A 10,858-nucleotide genomic window follows, 5' to 3' on the forward strand; every position below is an offset into this window, starting at 1 on the left:
TGTGCTGCAGCTAGCAGAGAATGCCATGAATGCTAGATTGGCCAGCGATGACAATTAACGGTTTTCCTGTAATGGTAAGTCATCGTCAAGCACAGTTAGCATTGATTGGCAGGGCTAAGGCATTCCTCCTGGCTCTAGTTGGTGGGTTTTGGTTGGGAAGACTCGGAAGAGGTGTGTTCCTTCAGGCAGCAAAAGCAGCACAGGGAGGAGGAGGTGGAGGAGACATGTCTGTTTATAAATGATCTCCCTCATAACATGCTGTCATGACAGCAGTGCTGACAAATATGTAAAAAAGAAAAATGTCTTCATGAAAGTCACATACGTGCAGCTCTTAATGCGAGCAGCAATACATAGCTTGTTTTAAGACCAAGCCAACAGCTGTTTACTTAACTAGGACAGTGCAGAAAATGTATATGTACATTAATTATGCTTTTTTTGTTGCTTTTTATAGACTGTGTGGTTAAGTGTTGTCAACAATGTCTTCTAATCATGTATAAATTACCTAGTCATATTATTAAATTAACTGTCAACTTGAAACATTTTTTCTGAAACGCAGTGGGTTGCTGGCAGACTGACCGAGTGCTCCGACCGCCAGACTTAACAGGTTTTGAGGGGGAAACCCAGGCTGTGAAGATGGAGGGATGGTGGATTTTTCAGCCAGTAAAGTACCCAGGAATACACACCAGAAAATTCAACTGGCTGAGAAAGAAAGTAAAGCTGTCAGGAAGACCAATCTATCACTCAAGTTGAATCCAATCGAGTAAAGAGCAAGGCCTTCAGAACAAAGGGATTCAAAGACAGTGTGGAAGAATAAGTCAAAGCATACATGCTGAAGCTGTCATCAGGAAAATATATATTTTTATCTGCATAATAAATACATTTCAGTAAGCATGTTCACTAATAATTCCCTGTTGCTATTGTCATGCATAATTTAGATCCTGTTTATGTGTAGATGACCTGTCTGGCTCACTGAGCTAACTAATAACAGACGAATATCACCAAATCTAAATTATAATAATCATAACTTCTGAGTCTAGAAGGTCTTTGCTGTTATGTTCAACTTGAACTGAATAGAACAATTCCTCAGTCAAAACTTGACGTCTCCTGCTGGTCTCTCTCAGTGAATCATCTTTATGAATTTCATTTACTCACTTGTCACTACTGCCTTTTACAAACGAGAATCTAACTGTCCTACTAGAGTTTAGCTGGCCTCGCTAGACGAAGAAGCAGGAGCGGAGCAGTTTTCTGCTTGACTGAGGAGGGCGGGGAAAAAAATAGCAGAAGGAAATTCTTTTGAACATTGCTGTGAAAATGGCCAATTGTTGTGAAAAGGCCGGCCTTGACTAGCCAGCCCTAATTACATAAGCGTTGGTCTTTCTCCAGGGTTTTCCCTAAACCTTATAAATCATGTGAATGTCTGTTTTATTCCACAGCGCTGCAGTCATTGGTCATTTCTCCTGCAGGTCTTCAGTGCCCAGTTTTTCGATATTACTTTTCCTTCCACCTAATAATTCATAAGTCCCATCAATCCTGCAGGCCGATAATCTTGCTCTCTTGATCGCTTCCAAACACACAGCCACTGAATCATAATCATTGACTCAGCTGACCTGAGTTGCTTGCAAACTTGCAGTTACTGCTGATAAGTGTGACTCATAAAAAGAAGAAAAAAAATATCAACAAAAAGTAAACAACAAGGTGAACAAAGGCTGCAGTGATGACTGTTAGTTCAGGACTCAGAGAGGAGTGGAGGGGACAGGATGTCCGCTCTCATCAGTGACCTCTTCACTTGCTTTTCACTGGATGCCAGATCAGTTTCACAGCAATGTTCAAAAGAATTTCCTTCTGTTTTGTTGTTTTTTTTTTTTTTTTCTAAGACAAAAGAAACGTTAAGATGGCAAACATGTCGGTATGCTCTGAAAATATGACATCAAATTAATAAAACTGTGATGACTAATGCTGCCTTTTACAGGAACAATGGCAAGTAGAAAGCACACAGGTTGAATAAATCTTAGTGAAATAAACGAACATATGAGTAAAAGCTATTTACTTTCTGCCATATTTGTACAAGCCTGCCTTTAATCTCCAAGAAAAACAGGAACACAATAAAATTTAGATTAATGAATCATTCATTGAGGAGGGACGTCCATTTTGTGTGGATACAGACATTTTTAGTGAACTTATTTAGGTATATTGAGAAGCTAACGTCTGTGACTTTTTTCACTTCTGTTGCTCATTTTGAAGGGCCCTTTGCCTTTCTAAAAAAAAAAAAATTCTGTCAGCAATCTGGCAATTAAAAGGCCACTTAAAGATTTGTGGGGATTTCTGTCGAGTTATAGGAAGATTCATTATCACTTTAAATAGTATGAACTGACAATTCTTTATTTATTACATGTCCCTCACTAATCCAGTTCTAATCCTCCAATATAATGGAACATAGCATATCATACATGCTATCATACAACGCAAATGTTAGCATATGCCTGCAGTGAGCTAATTGTATGACACCATTAGCACCCAGAGGCGTTTTACGTGGTTGCGGGGGACTTTAATCACCTGAAACTGACTAACACTCTCCCAGTTTTTACCAGCACGTCACCTGTCCCACACGGGGAGAAAACACTCTGGACTAGTGTGCATCAGCATTCACGGTGCGTGCACCGCATCTTGGCCTCTCCAGCCACATCTCCATCCTGCTGGCGCCACCAACATATCGTCCGCTGACGAGCCAATGAAGAAGAAAGTTACTGTGTGGCCGAGGGATGCAGCCTCTGTGCTCCAGGACTGTTGTCAGTGCACAGATTGGCAGGCGGACCTGGAGGAAATCACCTCCTCTGCTCTAGGCTTCATCTCTAGGTGTGCTGATGACACCAAGACAGTGACCTGTTACCCGAACCAGAAACCCTCACTGACGGCTGAGGAGAGAGCTCTGCTGAAAGCTAGGGACGCTGCTTTCAGGATGATATTATTATTTGTAATTATTGTGCAAATTTCGACACAATTATGAATGTAGGTTTGAATGTGTGTAGAGCGATGTACGAGGACAAGTTTTGGATTCATTATATTAGAGTTGGAGGAGGGTGAAACTAAATCATTCCCTCCATTTCTTTTCAGATACTAGTATGTGACTGAATCCATGTTATTCTTTTAATTTCTTTATTTTCTCCTAATCTGCATTATTGTGAAAAATTGCTGTATACAACACTAAGAAGACTTTCTGCATCTTGGGAATGAAAGATATTACAACTTACTCCATGTTATAGAAATGGATTTCTGAGTTGTTCAAACCAGAACCTAGATTATATTCCTGTTGTAGAGGACAATGCACAATCCAAAATGGAAAAATATAGTTTGAAGAAATGCTTAAATTCAGCTGCACATATTTAACATTGTTAATTTTCTACTTGTCCTAGAGGCCTAATAGAGGTATGCAGAGTAGACCCACTTATATGTGCAGCACAATCCTATGCACACCTACTTCCTGGGTAAAACACACCAATATTTAGCTGGTGGTCTAGTTTTCCATAGATCTCCAGGGACATTGCTTCATTAACACACGTTATGACTCATGTCATGCAACTGAATTTCACATTACAGCTTTTAAAACCTAGCATTGCCCAGGTTTTACAAAGTCGACTGGGTTGCACAAGGTTTAGTCCTCAGTCCCACCCTCACGCTTTTTACGTGTCTTATTTTTGCTGCACAGCATAATAATGTATTTTAACTTCACAACATTGAAAGCTCAAAACACTGTCCTGAGCCGAAATGCAACGAAATTTCGTTCTGTATACACCTTTGTGCATGCAAAATGATAATAAAGTCTAAGTCTAAAGTCTAAAGTCTAAAGTCTAAAGTCTAATAATGTATTTTCACCCAAATTCTGATTTGTTTTGGGCTGGTTTATGGGCTCTACTCTAAGATGAGGTTGCTTTGGAAACACTTTAAAATGTTCTCTTCCTCTGATTCCATGAGATGGCGTTGCATTTTCAGATGACTGTAAATCTAACCTGTGTACCATTTATCTTCCTTTGGTCCATCAGACCAGGTGATCACTCAGATAATACACCAAATGAAGAAATATGAGAGGATGAGAAAAGGATGACCTTCACAGGTCACAGTCCCCACCGATAGATTATCCTCCTCCCTTCACAGAAGGAACTTTTCGTGCATTGATTAAAATCACCATTTGATACTAAACGATGAGGAACTTTGACTGTAAACCACACAGAAGCTTCAGTTGTGTGTTTTTTTTTTATTTTTTATTATGCATCCACAAATAGCTCTCAGAATGCTGCTGGCGTTGAACGCATGCTAAAGCATTCTAATTATAAGCATGTAGCCTTGCTGAAAATCGCAGCCTCCTGCGCAGTATTATGCAAAGTTAGTGGGTGCTTCTTCTTTGGAGTTCTCTTTCTAAAGCATTAAATTGGCTTCGCAAACCTTTGATTAGGCAATCTTCCCCCTCTTCTATTATGTTTGCTGTCCATGAGTGATTACTTACATGCTGAGATAAAAGACTGGTCCAGGAACCGAGGCGATGAGGCGGACGGGACACGATAATGAAATGAAATGAGGCATGAACATTGTCTGTTGCTGTTATCACTTAAGAGTGTGAAGAAATGGTGGAGGACCTGAGAGACCCAGATTCTGCAGAGATTTCTCCACAGCCCTCTGCCAGCTCTCAACAGAGTTCATCTGTATGCGGAAGAGGTTTTGAATGATTTGGATTCTGCGAGCCTGGGGAGGGAAAAAAACCAGCACCAGAAAGCATTTAGTCACTAAGCCTCAGATCTTTGAGGACATAAATGCTGCAAACCGTATGCATTAAAGGCAGAAATGGGACCACGCTTGGCTGTAGCTACGCTACAACGCCAGGCGTTCTCCGGTCGGCCTACATGCACACTTCACTAAACAAATCGGTGGTTTCTTACGTTTAAATGTCCTCGTCCACTGAACTCTTTTTATAATGTTGCACCCATCCACCTTCTGGTCGGTGCTTAAAGCACACTGGCTGTTTGCGCACACAGCCACCTTATTTTGAGCTACAGTGTTAGTTTGACACAGTATCACAGCTACAGTCTTGTGTTGCCACCATGTGTGCCTGTCAGGCTGACAGGTAAACACATTTGGACTTTCTGATTATGTTTATTATGTTTTTTCAGTCCAAAGACGTTTTAGTGGTCTTATATTTGTACAGCTAAGAGAACAACAACCACGATTCGACCACATAACTCAAGAAACCCTGAATTCCTTTACTTACACCAAGCAGTTATTTATTGTTCCTGATAACTTTATTAAAATACAGGAAATTTGATTCAAAATAAAATAACTATGTCAAACAATCGCACACATTTTTTTTTTATAATTACTGATTATTTGTGTTGTATTTGTTGCCAGAACTCCCATGAAGAAGAGAGGCTGTCAACCTCGAGGGATTTAAAAAGATAAAAATCATTTTCAATTTTCAGTTCACAAGAAAACTAAGAATGGTTTTAATGAATATGCACAGCCAACTGAAAGTAACTTTTACGCAATGAGACAAAATAGCATGATGTGAGAGGCATGGTTAAGTTGAATTAAACAACCCTTTTCTACATTAAGAAAGGAGAAATAAATATATATCTATATCTAAAGAGGAAAAAATAAACATGATTATTAAAACACATCAAAAGGAAACAGATAAAAGGTGGGGAGCACGAATGGGCATCATTCATCATACAGAGGCAGAAGAGAGTGAAAAAAATGTCAGGAAGGTCACCATTTGTTACAGAATTGATCAGAGTTGTCATTTGCTGAATAATCTTCTCCAACTTTAGAAGAGACATGGAGTCATTGAGCCACTGGCTGCTGGAGGGAACTTTGGTTGATCTGGAGCGTAAAAGCAGATGGTCTGTTGGCCGCAGCGAAGTAAATACTAAAACATCTAAATGACTAGCAGCGAACAGTTTGTAATAAACTGGGATCCCAAAAATATGGCGACATTGGGGCGAAGGTTTGATGGTTACTGAAGGTATCTTTGGCATGATGTCAAAACAGTCCTGCCAAACTAAAAGAGGCAGTGATGAACAAAACTAAAACATATTAAAGCAAATTGCAACAAGGGGCACGACATTAACCGACTCTAAATTAAAGCTGCTGTATGTAACTTTTGCAGAAAATGTGTGTTTTTTTTTTTTTAATATTTGTTAAAACTGTCACCATGTCGTTGACAGTCTAAACAGATAATCTGTAAAAAGATAGAGCTCCTCCATCTATTGCTGTCTGCAGAAATGCTCTTCTCCGCGTCAAAAACAACTAATCACAGCCATGAGGAAGGTCTTAGAGCTGTCAATCAAACGTGGGTACTCGCTGCTCAATGTGCTAATGGCGAAAAAAACCCACAAGGGTAACAGTTTATATGACAGGGTGTGCATAAGACTGACATTACACTGTCATGAACATGAAGGAGTCTTTATGAATGTCTACGATTGTTACCATGAAGTCTCATTCTGTAAACAATGACACTTAAATGCAAAGTTGCTCTAAAAGTTGCATTAAAAGTCCATTAGAAGTGCCGACTTTGTATCATTATGTAAATAATGACACTTAAATGCAAAGCTGGCACGTTTAATGGACTTTCAATGGACTTTTAGAGCAACTTTGCATTAAAAGTGTCATTATTTACAGACTGAGACTTCATAACAGTCATAGACATTCATAGAGACTCCTTTGTGTTCATAACAGGTGTTATGTCATGTTTATGACAGTGTCATGTCAGTACACCCCGTCAAGTAAAGTGTTACCAAAACAAGTCACTGCTTATCCATGCTAACTAGCCTTAGCATTCACAGCAGGCTCTGCTGTGGTGAACTGGCTGTAGTGGAGTTGAGAAAGGGGGAATCGATGCCAGGAGGCCTGGATTTCTAAAGAGGCAGAGGCCCAATTCCAACAAAGTAAAATTGAAGATATATTTGATATGGATAGCATTTTTCTTTGAAACTGAGGTGAGCATTACTTGATAGTGCTATAAAATGGCCTTATGTGCCTGGAAATCACATACCATTAAATATCTGTTTCTATACTGTCAGAATGTGGTGACCATTTTAAACTATATGTAAAAAACTTTTATTTTTAATAAAAGTTACCGTACATTCTGCAGCTGTAGTGAATAAATGTTTACATTTTTGACTGACAAAGCTATGGTGAGTCCTAGTATGAGTAGTACTTGAGTAGTGTTTCATTAAGTTTGAGCAGAAATGACTAAAATGCAAGACTTTGAATGATTTCCCTAAATTTAAACTGATCAGTTTCAACCCAGAGCCCTTCACACCTCCAACACGGGGACAGAGAAGGAGCTGCAGACGATCATCTGCTGAGTCAAATTTGAGGCTCCTTTCATTTCTTTAAATGAAACAAGTAGCTGTCACAGCTGCCAGCATACAGTGTTTAGTCAACATTAAAGTATTAGGCATCACATTTAGGTTTATTCTTTTAAAGCCATGCTTTGAGATAAGAAGATCTGTTGGCGTGACGACTCATTGACTAAATTCAAAATTCACAAAAAAGGCTATGTGTATCTCTCTAACAACTTTCTGATGTAAAAAACATTTTGGTAAAGTGTAAACCAGTCAAATAGTAGCACCGACTGTGAGTCTGTTGAGGTGGCTTATTTCTCAGTTTCATATCGATGTGTTTTTTGATATAATTAAAATTTTTATTTCTCATTGGACAGACAGCACGCTGCACTGCAACCCAATGCTTTTTTTTTTTTTTTTTTTGTCGTTTGCTTTGAGGGTAATAAATTAATAGTTGATCATCCTAAAATGTTGGTGACACCAAAGAATTTATGTTGCTCTCCAGCTGATGGTATGAAAATGTGGTAGTTCTATTTCCTTATTTAGACTTATTTGGAGCAAGATGAAAAACCGAATTTCACTGCCAAGAAACAAGTTGCATTGTTGGATCAGTGGCTTTCCAGACTTTCTTCCTAAGGCATTCGCCAGCAAGACTTTTTTTTTTTTTTTTTTTTACAATGTAGCCATTTCAAATACACACAACTGTGTTAATGTTTTTTGTTTTTTTTTTATATTTGAGTGTTATATTCCTACAAATCAATTCCAAGAACAAGAACTCAAAGTGGGCTGATAACAGTTTCATTTTTGTAAAGCTCATAGGAAATGAAATAGGAACTTATGGGTTATTTTTTTAAAAAAAAGCATATTTTTTGGTAAAGACAACAGTCAAGCTTTCTGCAGTTGCTGCTATGCAAAATCTTGTTCATCAGCGGATCAAAACACTAATAAGCCTCATGAGTCTTGTTGCTTTTATTCAAATAAAAATAAAAAAGCTATATTGGCTATTTATTTATTTGTCAATGTTGAGTTGTTCATTTTTCATTATCACTTCCAAAATACATAACAAAAAAAAAAAAAAGCGAGACCGGAAAGTATTTGTTTATTGTTGTTATTAATAAGCCCATTTGAAGATTTTGCAACTAGATTTTTGAAAACAGTCTCTGGTTTGCTTTTTCTAAGCGGCGAGGTTCAGCAGCTCGCCTGCGTCTGACTGCCGGCTCAGACGCCCACAGGCCCGAACTCCCTGCGGTCCTATCAGGTTCCTGGTGAGTGAGGGAGGTGCAGCTCTGTTCCAACACCTGGGAAGCTGATGAGATTGGGTCCGTCTTACCTTTCCTTTCTAGTGTTGTAAGCTGTCCATGAAGGCAACAGAGTGAATGTCTCAAGCCACCTACTCGCCCTGCCTGCACCTCCAGAGGCACCGGCTCCAGTAACATTGTCACAGAGGAAGGAGTTCTCTAGTTTGCAGAGCAAAAACAAAGCAGGTAGAAAAGTTACATTTCTAAAAATACCAACGCGTCAATCTGTCGTCTTGAATAAAGATAGATGTTTTTTTTCCTTCATTGAACAAAAATACTTTCAGTGCTGTGTTTCTACCCAGGCAGCTGCAAAACTACCGTTGGCTGTCATATAAAATGGCAACGTCAACAGCTGCAGGCATCACAAATATGTATTTATTTCTTTAACACGCGTTTCATTCGCCTGCAGTTCAAGTTTCGTCCCTGAATGCACTCACTAACTGTTAAGATCATATATTTTTGCATGCAATTTTGAAGATTTCACAATTTTTAAATATGTGACAATAATCTATATCAAGAATGTATATTCTGAAAATAATTTTTAGTGCCACTTTGCTTTTCACTAGTATTTTTCGGCATTAGAAAGTTTGTCCTGCAGTACGGTGTTCTGTCACGCCATCGTGTCATTGTTTTTAACCATAGTTGCATATTAGTTATGCATAATCTACTTTAAAGGGACTTTTGAATAACTGAACCGTCAGTTTACTTTTAAACTATGCTCAGTGATTTGCACCCGTGTTTGGACCACACCGTGATTTATGGCGCCAACTTTGTGTTTGAATAATAAAATATTAAAATATGTGCTGCTTTTCTTACAAGTATTATAATTTAGTCCTTGGAAACTTCTCTCATGATAATCAGTGGTGCAGAGATTCTTACATGATTTATTACTAGATAAAACTAGCTGGATAATAAAGGGGGATGACAAAAAAAACAAACTTTTTTTTATCAACTCCAAATCCATTTACTGCTAGTTGAAAAAAAAGTAAGATAATTTCTAACCTTCGAAAAGGTCTTTATAAATATGTTTTTGTAATGGTAAGATGAAAGTCAAGGAACTAAATCTAATTCAGGCTTATAGTGTTATATTATAGGCTTATATGTTATATAATCACTATTTGTATCATTTCAGTCAAGCTGACAAAACAAATTTGATTCTCAGTCTATGTCAAGAATGTGTAAGTCATCAGATTAGAAGTAGTCATGATGAAATGCCAAAAGATCAAATAAATATATTTGATCTGTTTTATCATGTCGTGCGCTAAAGCATTAGTTTATCATGCTATTCAACCTCAAACACTTTACAAAATGAGCAGGCCTCTCTGCTTTTTGAACCATCACAGTGCTTGCTGCATATTCAAAATGTGAGGAGGAGGAGGAGGAAGTCTTACCTCTTTCCAGGTACATCTGGACTGCAGCACATGTGGGCATCCAATCAGAAGAGAGAAGATTTGAAATTGAGGTAAAAAAAAAAATAAATAGGGTGGAACATTTAAGGGAGGCAGCCTGATCATAGGAGGCAGACAGAGTGATTACAGTGTAGGACGTTCATCACATACCAAACTGGGGTAAGCAATGCAGTAAGTCGGGACAAAGTGAGCTCTGATCGTTTCTTTTAAGACCCGTGGCCGAACAGTTTTTGGAGACACGGAAGTACGGATCACATTTTAACTTAAGTTTCATCTTTTGTTGCTCATTGCTGGTGTTACGTAACCACCATTCCTCTATTGTCTGTTGTTTCTTTTGAAATAACACGTTTAAAAGGGAGGCTCGTTTTATGTTTGCACCTCACAGATAATGTTGGTAACAAACGGTGCATGAAGAACATAATTAAAGCCGATGTCTCTTTTTCATATTCCCCGTAGCTAAATCACCTATTGATCAGTCCTTTGAAGTCGTAAGTCAACTGATGGTGTCTTAAAACAAACATTTGAAGTTCTCCAATGGATTTCAGAATTCTCTCGCTGTAGAAAATTAAGCAATCCATCTGCTCTGTCTGCATTATGTGGTGAATCTGCAAAACAATACGATTGATTAATTGTGTAATTATCTCTATCTTACCGCAATGACTCCTATTTGAAGCTTTCTAAAGATGTTCTGTAAGTGCAAAACAAGTCGCCTTCAGGAAAATCCCACCTCCTCACAAAAACACATCAACAACAGCGTTTCAGTAAACAGATTTAGATTTTGTGGGACTATAACAAAATGTAAGTGGTTGTAAAAAAAGTA

Source organism: Poecilia mexicana, unplaced genomic scaffold (genome assembly GCF_051168715.1).
Source record: "Poecilia mexicana isolate PSO_F unplaced genomic scaffold, ASM5116871v1 scaffold_2, whole genome shotgun sequence".
NCBI lineage: Eukaryota > Metazoa > Chordata > Actinopteri > Cyprinodontiformes > Poeciliidae > Poecilia > Poecilia mexicana.